Genomic DNA, 17,679 nt, shown 5'->3' on the forward strand with positions numbered 1-17,679 from the left:
GAGAGACTTTTTATTTTATGTTTTTCAGATTTTATGTGTCTAATTATGGTGCATTATTTTTTAGATCCATGCCTTTTGCATTAAATCGGTTTTGATGCTCTGGTTCTACAAACAAGATCCGTACCTGTCATACTATCTCAGTCTTGATGCTTCTTATCTACATACAAGGTGAAGAGATGCCATGCCTTTGAGGGTATGTGCACACGCTGCGGTTTTGCTGCGGTTTTGGCCCTGCAGAACTGCAGCAGTTCCGCAGACATGGTACTTTACCATGATAGCCTATGGGTTTTCAAAACCGCAGTGCTCACGCTGCGGTTTTTTACCTGCGGAAAAGCTGCGGTTTTTTTTCCACAGCATGTCAATTGTTTCTGCGGATTCTGCTGCGGTTTGCCACCTATTCCATTGTCCAGGTGTCAAACCGCAGGACAAAACCGCAGGCCAAACCGCAGCAAAACCGCAGGTCACTTTACCTGCGGTTTTACCTGCAGTTCCGCAGGAAAAAACCCACAGGTGAATCTGCAGTGTGTGCACATACCCTGAAGATGATTTTTTTTTTTTAAATTGTTGTACTTGACATTAATTGGACTTTTGACGTATGGTCCCATGTGGTTGATACATGACCCTGGGTTGACTGAATTGGGATTGTAGTCAGTCAAAGAAAAAAGAAACATCCGGCACTGTCCCTGAGAAAGAAATACCCGCAAAGTCACTTATAACCGCTATCAGTGTGACACCTGTAACCCTTGCTGAACGGGTGCTCTATCCATGTGAAGAAAAAACATGAACTATCGTAGTAGAAAAAGACAGCAGGATGGCACTCACCGTTCTCTTGACATGATTCACTTTATTTCATGTTAATAAAGCATAGGCAATGGCACGGGAGAAATGCAAAAAGACGGACGACAGCCGTTTCGTGCACAATGCACTTCAACAGGTCCCATGCTCAGGCTCAAGGAAACACTAATTTATACCACATGTGTGAACAAAAGAAATTCCACCCTTTACCTGAACGAGTCTTAAAAAAAAACCCAAAATAAAAAAATAAAAACAAGCATAATTTACATACACCATATGCAATAAAACTAGCAATCATAACCGCTTCAGAGAAATACGGACATATCCACTTTTTCAATTAGACCCAAAGGACCTGTGGCTTTTGTACGGAAGATCCATTTAGCCTCTATTTGTAAAAGATGTTTTTTATGGCTCCCTCCATGCTGCGTTGCAGACACCCTTTCAATGCCAGTAAACCGTAATGCTTCTGCTTTCCCCCCATGTACCTTCCTCATGTGTTCTATAAGGCTAGGGACACCATTTCCTGTGCTGATGGAATTGAAATGTTCCCTGAATCTTACACAGAGAGGCCGGATACTTTTCCCAATGTAGAAAAAACCACATGGGCAAAACAATGCATACACTACAAAGGAGGTCCTGCAAGTAATGAATTCCATGACTTTGTGAAATATAGGTCCCATTTTTACAGTTTTGCCACCTAATTTAAATGGACACCAAGAACAGTTTTTACATATATAATTTCCCTTTGGGGCACTAGATTCCAACCAATTATTTCGTTTGTTTTGAAATCTGTTCTTGACTAATAAATCTTGAAGGTTAGTACTTCTTTTACTCGCAAATAAAGGACCCCTACTGACCACATCTGTGAGGTCTCTGTCACTTTCGAGTAGGTGCCAATTCTGTCTGATGACTGTTCTAATGTGTCTCTCCATAGAATTATATGTAAAACTAAAAACAAACCGTTTCTATTTTCCTTTTTTTGATCTGCCCGTTAATAACTGGTTCACTATTAACCCTCTGTAAGGCGGAATCTAGAACAGAATCAGGATATCCTCTTTTTTTTTTTTTTTGAATCTACGCAATTCATTCGCTTGTCTCTGAAAACCTTCATTATGACTATTAAATTTCTTTAATCTCAAAAATTGGCCATAAGGCAAGGAATTCTTTACATAATGGGGGTGTGCACTATTATAATGTAAGAGGGAGTTTGTGGATGAAGATTTACGAAAAATTTCTGTATACAAAACTCCATTGGTTAACTTTAATCTGACATCCAAAAAATCTATTTCTGAGCCTCCAAATTGCGAAGTAAACTTCATATTCATATTATTATTTGAATTAAGAAACTCCCCAAATAAATTGAAATCCTCTTTTGACCCGTCCCACACAATGAAAATGTCATCCACATAGCGAATAAATAATTTTATATACTTCAAAAAGGGATTGGTGACCGCATAAACTACTTTCTCCTCCAAAACTGCCAAAAACAGGTTAGCGAGGGAGGGTGCACGCGACGCATCGCTGTAACCTCCGTTTGCCTATACCAGACATTGTCAAATTGGAACGCGTTATGCGTAAGAATAAAATCAAGACCATCTATGATGAAATTGATGGTTCCCAGATCTCTATCAGAACTCAAAAGCACTTGTCTAATTGCGTCTACTCCACCCTCATGTGGAATTCTAGTGTATAGATTTTCCACATCTATGGATGTCATCTGGAAATTATCCTGCCAATCAATTTCTTTTAGAACTGTCACAAAATCTTTCGAATCTTTTATGTACGAAGGAATCTCCTTGAGGAGAGGACTCAGAAGCCAGTCTATGTACTGGGATAGGGGCTCCGTGAGAGACCCTATCCCAGACACTATAGGGCGGCCTGGAGGATTATTAATGGACTTGTGTATTTTAGGTATATGATACCAATGAGGCTTTCTCGGGAATTCTGGAAACAATTTCTCAGCTTTACGTTTTGAAAGTACATTATTCTGGACCTGTTGTCTTAAAAGAGACCGCAATTCTTCTTTGTATCTATTGGTGGGATCACTTTTTAAGACACAGTAAGTTGAAGAAACGGATAACTGCCTATTCGCCTCAGCAAGATAACTGTCCTTATTTAGTAGAACCACGTTACCTCCTTTATCTGCTGAATGCAGGATTACATCTGACCAGCCCTGAATTTCTTTAATGGCCTGTCTTTCCTCCAAAGTTAGATTTGTGGTCTGTTTTGAATATATCAATGCCTCTAAATCCTTCACTACCTTTGTTCCAAACACATCTACCACATTTCCAGGGGAAATGGGAGGCATGTATGAGGAACTACAACCTCCCAAAAAAGGAACATAATTATGTGCGGTGGTTACATTAGATTGAGTTACAGGATCAATATCCATCAGAATTAATGCATCATCTCTAATATCCGCTAGCGATCCATGTCCAGCCATAAACCCCAAAGGGCCAATGGTGCATGGAATCTCTCTAGGGTAACTACTGATTTCAGAGGAAGCATTATTAGATGCAAAAGATTTATGCAAATGGATTTTTCTCAGTGCTTTGAAAAGATCTATTTGGAAATCAACCATATTAAAGTCCTGAGGAATGCAATAATTAAGACCCTTGGACAATACATCTAAATGTCTCTTTTCCAGGACACGGTCTGTTAAATTGATGACCAAATTTTGCATGGAATCAGTCTCCTCTGTGTTTTCCAAGACACCCGTTTCCTTTTTTGTAAATTGCCGCTTGGGCCTCCTCTTTCCTCTGCGGATTCTATGTCTAAAGGGAATGACGTAGACTCTGCGACATTCTTCCTATCACCTGGACATGCAGACGGAATAATGTCCTCATTAGCGCTAGAGTCTGAATCAGTAGTCAAATAATCCCTTTTATTGTGTCGTGATTTTGTGTTCTCCCTTTTGAAATTTCTTCTCTTAAAACGAGGGTTTGACTGTAAATTTTTATTTTTGTTCCATGAAAAAATTTGATTAGTGTCAAAATCATGTTTGTCCCTGATAAATTTGCTATCCAATTTTTTATTAAGGGTTAACCATTGCTGTTCTGTGAGTCTTGTTTTTAACTCTTCTTTTGTTTTATTAAGATCCATTTTCACTTCATCATAATTAAGCACATTCTGTTGTAAAACCAAATTCAAAAGATCCTGTGAACATTTTAGCAGGATTTTATTCCATTCCTCAGAAAATCTTGCATTATCGTGGAACTGTGCCATCGGTTTGAACACTCTTAACCCACGAGGTACTCTGCCACAGTCCTTGTATGATTGCAAAGAGTTATTTGTCCAAAAAAGGTTTATTTCTCTTTCTGCCGCTTCTTGCAGTTTACATTCCAGTGTCTTGGTGCTGTATGATAAAATGCTATCAGACTTCTCACAATCTGTGAAATAGGAGTCTACATTCTCCCGGCCTGCCAATATGCTATTAGATAAAGGGAAGGTGCTCGTCTCCATTATTGCGGAGAAAAAACTGCATACACCATGCAGATTTTTTTGCTGCTGGGTAAATCACAGGACGTGCTCCGGAATAAAGCAGTGTTCAACAATAGTCAGTCAAAGAAAAAAGAAACATCCGACACTGTCCCTGAGAAAGAAATACCCGCAAAGTCACTTATAACCGCTATCAGTGTGACACCTGCAGTGGCGGATTATAATGAGGTCAATTTGGGCAGTTGCCCCGGGCCCAGTGGGGTTAAGGGGCCCACAGCCCAGGCCAGTAAATTGCCCCATTATAATCCGCCACCGCGCAGGGCCGGATTATAGGCAGGGCAGGCGGGGCTTCAGCCCCGGGGCCCCCACCACAAGAGCTTCTAAGGGGGCCCCCACCACATTCCTGCTGGCTGCTGCAATGGCACTCCATCTTCTCCCCACCTAAAAGTGAGTGACTGTGGGGACGGCATTATGTGCTCTGCTACCAGCAGCATCTACAAGTAGCGCGAAGGCTGATACTGCTGGTAGCGTGCAAAGGCTTGTGATGAGATCACAGGAGGTAAGGTGTCAGGGCCCCCGATCATGTGACCCCTGTCTCCTCCCCTCCTGTGACCTCATCACAGATCCTGTGCGCACAGCACAGAGCACTGAGAGCAGCCATGTATGTGGAGTGCGGCTCTGCGGGTGGAGGTCGGTGCTGGAGGCTCCATTATTCTCTATGTGGAGTGCGGCTCTGCGGGTGGAGGTCGGTGCTGGAGGCTCCATTATTCTCTATGTGGAGTGGGGCTCTGCGGGTGGAGGTCGGTGCTGGAGGCTCCATTATTCTCTATGTGGAGTGGGGCTCTGCAGGTGGAGGTCGGTGCTGGAGGCTCCATTATTCTCTATGTGGAGTGTGGCTCTGCGGGTGGAGGTCGGTGCTGGAGGCTCCATTATTCTCTATGTGGAGTGTGGCTCTGCGGGTGGAGGTCGGTGCTGGAGGCCCCATTATTCTGTATGTGGAGTGTGGCTCTGCGGGTGGAGGTCGGTGCTGGAGGCCCCATTATTCTGTATGTGGAGTGTGGCTCTGCGGGTGGAGGTCGGTGCTGGAGGCTCCATTATTCTCTATGTGGAGTGCGGCTCTGCGGGTGGAGGTCGGTGCTGGAGGCTCCATTATTCACTATGTGGAGTGTGGCTCTGCGGGTGGAGGTCGGTGCTGGAGGCCCCATTATTCTCTATGTGGAGTGCGGCTCTGCGGGTGGAGGTAGGTGCTGGAGGCTCCATTATTCTATATGTGGAGTGCGGCTCTGCGGGTGGAGGTCGGTGCTGGAGGCCCCATTATTCTCTATGTGGAGTGCGGCTCTGCGGGTGGAGGTCGGTGCTGGAGGCCCCATTATTCTCTATGTGGAGTGCGGCTCTGCGGGTGGAGGTCGGTGCTGGAGGCTCCATTATTCTCTATGTGGAGTGCGGCTCTGCGGGTGGAGGTCGGTGCTGGAGGCTCCACTATTCTCTATGTGGAGTGCGGCTCTGCGGGTGGAGGTAGGTGCTGGAGGCTCCATTATTCTATATGTGGAGTGCGGCTCTGCGGGTGGAGGTCGGTGCTGGAGGCCCCATTATTATTCTCTATGTGGAGTGTGGCTCTGCGGGTGGAGGTAGGTGCTGGAGGCTCCATTATTCTATATGTGGAGTGCGGCTCTGCGGGTGGAGGTCGGTGCTGGAGGCCCCATTATTCTCTATGTGGAGTGTGGCTCTGCGGGTGGAGGTAGGTGCTGGAGGCTCCATTATTCTATATGTGGAGTGCGGCTCTGCGGGTGGAGGTCGGTGCTGGAGGCCCCATTATTCTCTATGTGGAGTGTGGCTCTGCGGGTGGAGGTCGGTGCTGGAGGCTCCATTATTCTCTATGTGGAGTGCGGCTCTGCGGGTGGAGGTCGGTGCTGGAGGCTCCATTATTCACTATGTGGAGTGCGGCTCTGCGGGTGGAGGTCGGTGCTGGAGGCCCCATTATTCTCTATGTGGAGTGCGGCTCTGCGGGTGGAGGTAGGTGCCGGAGGCCCCATTATTCTCTATGTGGAGTGCGGCTCTGCGGGTGGAGGTCGGTGCCGGAGGCCCCATTATTCTCTATGTGGAGTGCGGCTCTGCGGGTGGAGGTAGGTGCCGGAGGCCCCATTATTCTGTATGTGGAGTGGGGCTCTGCAGGTGGAGGTCGGTGCCGGAGGCCCCATTATTCTGTATGTGGAGTGGGGCTCTGCAGGTGGAGGTCGGTGCTGGAGGCTCCATTATTCTCTATGTGGAGTGGGGCTCTGCGGGTGAAGGTCGGTGCTGGAGGCTCCATTATTCTCTATGTGGAGTGGGGCTCTGCGGGTGGAGGTCGGTGCTGGAGGCTCCATTATTCTCTATGTGGAGTGCGGCTCTGCGGGTGGAGGTCGGTGCTGGAGGCCCCATTATTCTCTATGTAGAGTGTGGCTCTGCGGGTGGAGGTCGGTGCTGGAGGCCCCATTATTCTCTATGTAGAGTGTGGCTCTACGATGACGAGGGGGGCCCACAGAGTCTGAACTGCCCCGGGCCCTGGCTACCCTTAATCCACCCCTGGACACCTGTAACCCTTGCTGAACGGGTGCTCTATCAATGTGAAGAAAAAACATGAACTATCATAGTAGAAAAAGACAGCAGGATGGCACTCACCGTTCTCTTGACATGATTCACTTTATATCTTGTTAATAAAGCATAGGCAATGGCACGGGAGAAATGCAAAAAGACGGACGACAGCCGTTTCATGCACTTCAACAGGTCCCATGCTCAGGCTCAAGGAAATACTAATTTATACCACATGTGTGAACAAAAGAAATTCCACCCTTTACCTGAACGAGTCTTAAAAAAACCCCAAAATAAAAAAATAAAAACAAGCATAATTTACATACACCATATGCAATAAAACTAGAAATCATAACCGCTTCAGAGAAATACGGACATATCCACTTTTTCATTTAGACCCAAAGGACCTGTGGCTTTAGTATGCAGGATCCATTTAGCCTCTATCTGTAAAAGATGTTTTTTATGACTCCCTCCATACTGCGGTGCAGACACCCTTTCAATGCCAGTAAACCGTAATGCTTCCGCATTCCCCCATGTACCTTCCTCATGTGTTCTATAAGTCTAGGGACACTCTTTCCTGTGCTGATGGAATTGAAATGTTCCCTGAATCTTACACAGAGGGGCCGGATAGTTTTCCCAATGTAGAAAAAACTACATGGGCAAAACAATGCATACACTACAAAGGAGGTCCTGCAAAAAAAAAAAAAAAGACAAATTTATCAGGGACAAACATGATTTTGACACTAATCAAATTTTTTCATGGAACAAAAATAAAAATTTACAGTCAAATCCTCGTTTTAAGAGAAGAAATTTCAAAAGGGAGAACACAAAATCACGACACAATAAAAGGGATTATTTGACTACTGATTCAGACTCTAGCGCTAATGAGGACATTATTCCATCTGCATGTCCAGGTGATAGGAAGAAGAATATCTCAGAGTCTATGTCATTCCCTTTAGACATAGAATCCGCAGAGGAAAGAGGAGGCCCAAGCGGCAATTTACGAAAAAGGAAACAGGTGTCTTGGAAAACATAGAGGAGACTGATTCCATGCAAAATTTGGTCATCAATTTAACAGACCGTGTCCTGTAAAAGAGACATATTGTCCAAGGGTCTTAATTATTGCATTCCTCAGGACTTTAACCCCTTCCTGACATCCGACGTACTATCCCGTCCATGGGACCCGGGCCCCTATGCCCATGGACGGGATAGTACGTCTACCGCGATCAGCGGCGCCCACGTGGTGAGCGCCGCTGATCGCGGCCGGGTGTCAGCTGATTATCACAGCTGACACCCGGCACAATGTGTCAGGGGCAGTCATGGACCGCCCCCGACACGTTAACCCCTTGCACACCACGATCAAACATGATCGCGGTGTACCGGGGGTTAAAGGGAAGCATCGGCAGGGAGGGGGCTCCCTCCGTGCTTCCCTCAGCCCCCCACGGCAGCGCAATGTGCAGCGCTGCTGCGGGGGGCTCCTTTCCTGCAGGCCCCCGAATCCAAGATGGCGACAGGTGCCTTCGGGGGCCTGCAGGAAGCTGGCTTCCTCAGTGCCTGTAAAGCGCAGGCATGAGGAAGCCTTCTGCACTTCCTGTGACAGATCGCTGATCTGTCACAGTGATCTGTGATGTGACAGATCAGCGATCTGTCACAGGACAGTGATGTCCCACCTGGGAATATTTAATAAAGTTAAAAAAAAGTGTTAAAATAAATTTTAAAAAAAATCGCCAAATAAATTAGAAAAAAAAAAAAAAATTCCCCCAAATAAATCCATTTTTTGGAAATAAAAAAAACCCAAAACAATAAAAGTACACATATTAGGTATCGCCGCGTCCGAAACAACCTGCCCTATAAAACTGTCCCATTAGTTAACCCCTTTAGCGAACCCCTTAAAATATAAAAATAAAAAACAAAGCAAAAAATAATGATTTATTATCATACCGCCAAGCAAAAAGTGTAATAATGCGCGATCAGAAAGACGCATATAAATATCCATGATACCGCTGAAAACATCATCTTGTCCCGCAAAAAACGAGCTACCACACAGCATCATCAGCGAAAAAATAAAAAAGTTATAGCTCGCAGAATAAAGCGATGCAAAAATAATTATTTTTAATATAAAATAGTTTTCATTGCATAAAACCGACAAAACATAAAAAAAGACCTAAATGAGGTATCGCTGTAACCATACTGACCCGAAGAATAAAACCGCTTTATCAATTTTATCGCAGGCGGAACGGTGTAAGCGCACTCCCCCAAAAGAAATTCATGAAACGCTGGTTTTTGTTCATTCTGCGTCCCAAAAATCGGAATAAAAAGTGATCAAAAAATGTCACGTGCCCGAAAATGGTACCAAAAAAAAAGTCAACTCGTTCCGCAAAAAATAAGACCTCACATGACTCGGTGGGTCAAAATACGGAAAAATTATAGCTCTCAATATGTGGTGATGCAAAAACTATTTTTACAATAAAAAGCGTCTTTTAGCGTGCGACAGCTGCCAAATATAAAAACCGCCATAAATAGTAAATGAAACCCCCTGTTATCACCCCCTTAGTTAGGGAAAAATAATAAAATAAAAAAAATGTATTTATTTCCATTTTTCCATTAGGGTTAGGGCTAGAGTTAGGGTTAGGGTAGGGTTAGGGCTAGGGTTAGGGCTAGGGTTATGGTTAGGGTTAGGGCTGAGATTAGGGTTAGGGGTGTGTTGGGGTTCGGGTTGGAGTTAGAATTGGGGGTTTCCACTGTTTGGGCACATCAGGGGCTCTCCAAATGCAACATGGCGTCTGATCTCAATTCCAGACAATTCTGAGTTGAAAAAGTCAAATGGTGCTCCTTCCCTTCCAAGCTCTGCCATGTGCCCAAACAGTGTTTTACCCCCACATGTAGGGTATCAGCCTACTCAGGTCAAATTGCAAAACAATTTTTGGGGTCCAATTTCTCCTGTTACCCTTAGGAAAATAAAAAATTGGGGGCAAAAATATCATTTTTGTGGGAAAAAATAATTTTTTTATTTTCACGTCCGAGCGTTATAAACTTCTGTGAAGCCCTTGGGGGTTCAAAGTGCTCACCACACATCTAGATAAGTTCCTTAGGGGGTCTCGTTTCCAAAATGGGGTCATTTGTGGGGGTTTCCACTGTTTAGGTACATTAGGGGCTCTCCAAAGGCAACATGACACCCACAGAACATTCCCTCAAAGTCTGCATTCCAAAACGTCACTACTTCCCTTCCGAGCCCCGACGTGTGTCCATACAGTAGTTTTCTCCCACATATGGGGCGTCAGCGTACTCAGGACAAATTGGACAACAACTTTTGGGGTTCAATTTCCCCTGTTACCCTTGGGAAAATAAAAAAATTGGGGACTAATTGATCATGTTTGTGGAAAAAATACGATTTTTTTATTTTCATGCCCTGGCATTATAAACTTCTGTGAAGCCTTTGGGGGTTCAAAGTGCTCACCTCACATCTAGATAAGTTCCTTAGGGGGTCTAGTCTTCAAAATGGGGTCATTAGTGGGGGGTTTCCACTGTTTAGGCACATTAGGGGCTCTCCAAAGGCAACATGACACCCGCAGACCATTCCATCAAAGTCTTCATTCCAAAACGTCACTACTTCCCTTCCGAGCCCTGACGTGTGCCCATACAGTAGTTTTCTCCCACATATGGGGTATCAGCATACTCAGGACAAATTGGACAACAACTTTTGGGGTCCAATTTCTCCTGGTACCCTTGGGAAAATAAAAAATGGTGACTAAAAGATCATGTTTGTGGAAAAAATACGAATTTTTTATTTTCACGCCCGGGCGTTATAAACTTCTGTGAAGCACTGGGGGGTTCAAAGTGCTCACCACACATCTAGATAAGTTCCTTGGGGGGTCTAGTTTACAAAATGGTGTCATTTGTGGGGAGTTTCCACTGTTTTGGTACATCAGGGGTTTCCAATCGCGACATGGTGTCCGATCTCAATTCCAGCCAAAAACGTCAAATGGCGCTGCTTCCCTTCCGAGCTCTGCCATGCACCCAAATAGTGGTTTACCCCCACATGTGGGGTATCAGCGTACTCAGGACAAATTGCACAATAACTTTTAGGGTCCTGTTACCCTTGGAAAAATAAGAATTGAGGGTGAAAAGATCATTTTTGTGGAAAAAATATGATTTTTTAATTGTACGGCTTTATGTTATAAACTTCTGTGAAGCCCTTGGGGGTTCAAAGTTCTCACCACACATCTAGATAAGTTCCTTAGGGGGTCTAGTTTCCAAAATGTTGTCATTTGTTGGGGGGTTTCCACTGTTTTGGTACATCAGGGGTTTTCCAATCGCGACATGATGTCCGATCTCAATTCCAGCCAAAAACGTCAAATGGCGCTGCTTCCCTTCCGAGCTCTGCCATGCGCCCAAATAGTGGTTTACCCCCACATGTGGGGTATCAGCATACTCAGGACAAATTGCACAATAACTTTTAGGGTCCTGTTACCCTTGGGAAAATAAAAATTGGGGTGAAAAGATCATTTTTGTGGAAAAAATATGATTTTTTAATTGTACCGCTGTACGTTATAAACTTCTGTAAAGCCATTGTGGGTTCAAAGTTCTCACCACATATCTAGATAAGTTCCTTGGGGGGTCTAGTTTCCAAAATGGGGTCACTTGTAGGGGGTTTCCACTGTTTAGGTACATCAGGGACTCTCCAAACGTGACATGGCGTCCGATCTGAATTCCAGCCAATTTTGCATTGAAAAAGTCAAACGGCGCTCCTTCCAGTCTGAGCTCTGCCATGCGCCGAAACAGTCGTTCCCCCACATATCAGGTATAAGCGTACTCAGGACAAATTGCACAATAACTTTTGCAGTCCAATTTCTCCTGTTACCCTTGATAAAATAAAAAAAATTGAACCTGAAGTATTTTTTTTGTGAAAAAAAGTTAGATGTTCATTTTTTTTTAAATATTCAAAAAAATTCCTGTGACGCACCTAAAGGGTTAATAAACTTCTTGAATGTGGTTTTGAGCACCTTAAGGGGTGCAGTTTTTAGGATGGTATCACTTTTGGGTATTTTCTATCATATAGACCCCTCAAAGTGGCTTCAAATGTGATCCTAAAAATAAAATGGTGTTGTAAAAATGAGAAATCGCTGGTCAACTTTTAACCCTTATAACTTCCTAACAAAAAAAAATTTTGGTTCCAAAATTGTGCTGATGTAAAGTAAACATGTGGGAAATGTTAGTTATCAAGTTTTTTGTGTGCCGTATCTCTGTGATTTAAGGGCATAAAAATTCAAATTTGGAAAATTGGGAAATTTTCAAAATTTTCGCCAAATTTCCATTTTTCTCACAAATAAACGCAAGTTATTTGAATGAAATTTTACCACTAACATGAAGTACAATATGTCATGAGAAAACAGTGTCAGAATCACCGGGATCCATGGAAGCGTTCCAGAGTTATGACCTCATAAAGGTACAGTTGTCAGAATTGTAAAAATTGGCCCGTCATGAACTTGCAAACCACCCTTGGGGGTGAAGGGGTTAATATGGTTGATTTCCAAATAGATCTTTTCAAAGCACTGAGAAAAATCCATTTGCATAAATCTTTTGCATCTAATAATGCTTCCTCTGAAATCAGTTGTTACCCTGGAGAGATTCCATGCACCATTGGCCCTTTGGGGTTTATGGCTGGACATGTATCGCTAGCGGATATTAGAGATGACGCATTAATTCTGATGGATATTGATCCTGTACCTCAATCTAATGTAACCACCGCACATAATTATGTTCCTTTTTTGGGAGGTTGTAGTTCCTCATACATGCCTCCCATTTCCCCTGGAAATGTGGTAGATGTGTTTGGAACAAAGGTAGTGAAGGATTTAGAGGCATTGATATATTCAAAACAGACCACAAATCTAACTTTGGAGGAAAGACAGGCCAATAAAGAAATTCAGGGCTGGTCAGATGTAATCCTGCATTCAGCAGATAAAGGAGGTAACGTGGTTCTACTAAATAAGGACAGTTATCTTGCTGAGGCGAATAGGCAGTTATCCGTTTCTTCAACTTACTGTGTCTTAAAAAGTGATCCCACCAATAGATACAAAGAAGAATTGCGGTCTCTTTTAAGACAACAGGTCCAGAATAATGTACTTTCAAAACGTAAAGCTGAGAAATTGTTTCCAGAATTTCCGAGAAAGCCTCATTGGTATCATATACCTAAAATACACAAGTCCATTAATAATCCTCCAGGCCGCCCTATAGTGTCTGGGATAGGGTCTCTCACGGAGCCCCTATCCCAGTACATAGACTGGCTTCTGAGTCCTCTCCTCAAGGAGATTCCTTCGTACATAAAAGATTCAAAAGATTTTGTGACAGTTCTAAAAGAAAGTGATTGGCAGGATAATTTCCAGATGACATCCATAGATGTGGAAAATCTATACACTAAAATTCCACATGAGGGTGGAGTAGACGCAATTAGACAAATGCTTTTGAGTTCTGATAGAGATCTGGGAACCATCAATTTCATCATAGAAGGTCTTTATTTTATTCTTACGCATAACGCGTTCCAATTTGACAGTGTCTGGTATAGGCAAACGGAGGTTACAGCGATGGGTACGCCCGTCGCGTGCACCCTCCCTCGCTAGCCTGTTTTTGGCAGTTTTGGAGGAGAAAGTAGTTTATGCGGTCACCAATCCCTTTTTGAAGTATATAAAATTATTTATTCCCTATGTGGATGACATTTTCATTGTGTGGGACGGGTCAAAAGAGGATTTCAATTTATTTGGGGAGTTTCTTAATTCACAAAATAATATGAATATGAAGTTTACGTCGCAATTTGGAGGCTCATAAATAGATTTTATGGATGTCAGATTAAAGTTAACCAATGGAGTTTTGTATACAGAAATTTTTCGTAAATCTTCATCCACAAACTCCCTCTTACATTATAATAGTGCACACCCCCATTATGTAAAGAATTCCTTGCCTTATGGCCAATTTTTGAGATTAAAGAAATTTAATAGTCATAATGAAGGTTTTCAGAGACAAGCGAATGAATTGCGTAGCAGATTCAAAAAAAAGAGGATATCCTGATTCTGTTCTAGATTCCGCCTTACAGAGGGTTAATAGTGAACCAGTTATTAACGGGCAGATCAAAAAGGAAAATAGAAACGGTTTGTTTTTAGTTTTACATATAATTCTATGGAGAGACACATTAGAACAGTCATCAGACAGAATTGGCACCTACTCGAAAGTGACAGAGACCTCACAGATGTGGTCAGTAGGGGTCCTTTATTTGCGAGAAAAAGAAGTACTAACCTTCGAGATTTATTAGTCAAGAACAGATTTCAAAACAAACGAAATAATTGGTTGGAATCTAGTGCCCCAAAGGGAAATTATATATGTAAAAACTGTTCTTGGTGTCCATTTAAACTAAGTGGCAAAACTGTAAAAATGGGACCTATATTTCACGAAGTCATGGAATTCATTACTTGCAGGACCTCCTTTGTAGTGTATGCATTGTTTTGCCCATGTGGTTTTTTCTACATTGGGAAAACTATCCGGCCCCTCTGTGTAAGATTCAGGGAACATTTCAATTCCATCAGCACAGGAAAGGGTGTCCCTAGCCTTATAGAACACATGAGGAAGGTACATGGGGGGAATGCGGAAGCATTACGGTTTACTGGCATTGAAAGGGTGTCTCGCAGTATGGAGGGAGTCATAAAAAACATCTTTTACAGATAGAGGCTAAATGGATCTTCCATACAAAAGCCACAGGTCCTTTGGGTCTAATTGAAAAAGTGGATATGTCCGTATTTCTCTGAAGCGGTTATGATTGCTAGTTTTATTGCATATGGTGTATGTAAATTATGCTTGTTTTTATTTTGGGGTTTTTTTTAAGACACGTTCAGGTAAATGGTGGAGTTTCTTTTGTTCACACATGTGGCATAAATTAGTGTTTCCTTGAGCCTGAGCATGGGACCTGTTGAATTGCATTGTGCATGAAACGTCTGTCGTCCGTCTTTTTGCATTTCTCCCATGCCATTGCCTATGCTTTATTAACATGAAATAAAGTGAATCATTTCAAGAGAACGGTGAGTGCCATCCTGCTGTCTTTTTCTACTACGATAGTTCATGAATTGGGATTCAGTCTGCCTGAATAATGTAAAAAGTTTATTAGTCCTATTATTTTGCATAAAAAACCTTTGTATGTCATGATTGCACTTTATGTCACTTTGTCACTTTTAATTATAGCACTTTCTGTATTTAAATTAATATTGATATTAGTATGATCAAATTGATATAGTATGGGTTTGCACATAGCACTTTATATATGTTTATATTATTATTGGTATTATTATGATATAATTGATATATTATATCTCATTTACTCACTTATACTCATATCACTAATTATTATTATGATATTTGCTGTATTGCGGCAGATTTTTACTCATACACATTAATGCACTGCACTTCATACATCCGGGATGTGCGCATGCGCCCTTGGAGTCTCTCCAGACCTCCCATGTCTGGAACTGGACGTGGGTGCCTGTCTTCCGCCCGGTTATTCCGGTGTGGAACGCAGTGCGCTCCGTCAGCTGGAGGTGGGCGGTCAATTTTGGGAGTTGACGACATAGCCGCATGCGCCGTGATATCCTGGCTTATACGCGAATAGCGGTCACTTAGTTACAACACCATGTGATTTAGGAGCAGAAACTGATTGGATGGAGGGCATTTATAAAAAGGGAAATCCCCCGGTTTAAAACACGCCCCTTTTGAAAAAGGAACGCCAAAACGCACGTCAGGGGACATGGTGTGGGTCCCAACACAGCATCACAGGTAATTCTATATGCTTTGCATATTCACGGTGGGAGATTATCTCTCGTTTCATTAATTACTCACATCCTCATAGTGACATGAGTTCGGCTCTCGGTCTGCACATAGGCACTTTATTGTAAGCAGCGGTCAGGCACCATGATGTAATTTTTGGCTGCACACAGACATTTTGTCATTGGCAGCGGTCAGGGGTCTTGTTATTTGACTTTTAGTACACTTTAAATGATTTAGCTGCTTTCTATTAAATTTGTTTATAAATTTGTGCAATATTTTTCAAAAAGGAAAACCATGAGCATTTATTGATATGAGTTTTTATACCATCTGGTGCTATATATAATCATTTTTTGATCTGGCTGACTGTGTTTGTTCCCAACCATTTCTGATTGATCTGACTGTGAGCACTCATAATATGTATTGTTTTAATATTGGCTAATAAATTGATTTTTTAAGATACAATAATTTTTCATACATTCTTGATATCCGTTTAGGATATGGTTGTTTTGATGTTTACGTGGAATGTGACCCTTTGATGAGGTCAAGGACTATTATGTTTAAATACCCTTTTATAATGCGCAGGTGTATGATGGGCCCCATGGATGATGCTCCAGTGTATGATGGGCCCATCTAATGCTCCATATATAATGGGCCCCATATGATGCTCCAGTCTATAATGAGCCCTATCTATGATGCTCAAGTGTACGATGGGCCCCAAATATAATTCTCCAGTATATAGTGCTCCAAATATTTTGCTACCAACATAAAAAAATGAAATACCTCTCCTCGCTGGACACTGCTCTGCTCTAGACTCCTCAGCATCGCCATCTTCCAGCTCTCCGCACTTGGACTGTTCAGGCAGAGGGCATACAGATGTGATGTCATCATGCTCTCTGACCTGAATGTCACTGTCAGGAAATGCGGAAGAGGTCACAGCGGTGGAGCAGGGAGAGGTAAGCATTGCAAGTGCTGGTGCCTTGAGCAAGCGGGGGGGCCCACTCATGGGTGACGGCACTGGCACAGGGCCCCACATAGTATGACGGTGTCTCTGACGTTGAGTGGGCCCCCCACTGTCAGAGACACCAGTGTACTGTGAGGGGCCTTGTGCCAGTGCCGTCGCCCACAAGTGGGCCCTCCCACCTGCTCAAGGCACCGCCACTTGCCGGGGTGCGCCAGGTGCTGACACTGGCCCTGGGGGAGGTACAGCTCAGTTAGGGAGGTGGAATAACTGGCATATATTGAGGTCTAGGCTGGACATTCAGCAGCTGAAAATGGAGGAATTGGAGAAGTCAGAGGAAGAGGAGAACAAAGCGAGCCATTTTGCTGGCAACCTGTGTCATCAGAGGAAGGTGGGACGAAATCCTTTGAAACCCATGCATAGTTCATTTTAATGAAGGTGATATCACCAACAGTTTGGGTCGACAGCCGGGTCCTTCTTTCTGTCAGGATTGATCCAGCAGCACTGAAGACTCTTTTTGATAGCACACTACCAGCAGGGCAAGCGAGCTCCTGTAAGGCATATTGTGCCAATTCAGGCCAGGTGTCCAGTTTACAGGCACAGTAGTCAAAGGGGAATGAACTGTGAGGAGAACATCGATAGGGGAGGAGAGGCAATTTTGAACCATAGTTGACAACTACTGTCTCCTGTCTGTTGCAATCGATTCAGTATTGACAGTCAGTTCGGCTGTGTGCACCACGAACACCTCTTCCATTTGGCCCAGTATGGTTCGTGGTAGAACCTGCACCGCTGCTGTGTGCTGGGAATGCCTCAAACAAACTGTTTACCAGAGTTGCTTGCTTGTTAGCCAATATTAGCTCTAGGTTCTCCTGTGGCATGATGTTCTGTAATTTGCCTTTATAGCGTGGATTGAAGATGCTGGCCAACCAGTAGTTGTCATCCTTCATAATTTTGGCAATGCAAGGGTCCCTTCTTAGGATCCGCAATACATAATCACACATGTGGGCCAATGTTCCAGGTGTCAATGATGCACTGACAGGGGTGGGTGAAGGAGCATTTTCTGCCAAATCCACATCCCTCCAGTTACGCACAAACCCTGTACCTGACCTTGGCAAGCC

Source organism: Dendrobates tinctorius, unplaced genomic scaffold, assembly GCF_039654945.1.
Source record: "Dendrobates tinctorius isolate UK_male_01 unplaced genomic scaffold, ASM3965494v1 ptg000326l, whole genome shotgun sequence".
Taxonomy (NCBI): domain Eukaryota; kingdom Metazoa; phylum Chordata; class Amphibia; order Anura; family Dendrobatidae; genus Dendrobates; species Dendrobates tinctorius.